This window comes from Bison bison, unplaced genomic scaffold, assembly GCF_000754665.1.
Source record: "Bison bison bison isolate TAMUID 2011002044 unplaced genomic scaffold, Bison_UMD1.0 scf7180017864294, whole genome shotgun sequence".
Lineage (NCBI taxonomy): Eukaryota > Metazoa > Chordata > Mammalia > Artiodactyla > Bovidae > Bison > Bison bison.
Genome location: NW_011494866.1, coordinates 1,706,102 through 1,706,402, shown reverse-complemented (window position 1 = coordinate 1,706,402; position 301 = coordinate 1,706,102).

Genomic DNA, 301 nt, shown 5'->3' with positions numbered 1-301 from the left:
GTCCTCCACCTTCGTGTGAAGTACTGAAGCTCCAGCTCAGACTGTAGGAAAGCCCTGGAGGGCCACTTGGCCCCTTTGGGAGGCTTGAGGAGGAAAGTGCTTAGTCCACGTTCACAGAACTGTGAAAGGCAAAGGAAGGAGTCAACCCTGGGCCTTTGGAATCAAAGCTTACTGCTCATTCTCTTAGGGAAGGTCCCACCCTTGCTTCTCAACCCACTTTGTATGGATGTGCGTCCATGCATTAGGGCCGGGAATAGGGACAAAAGGACAATGAACAGCCCACTTCACTGTGTAGAGGAGG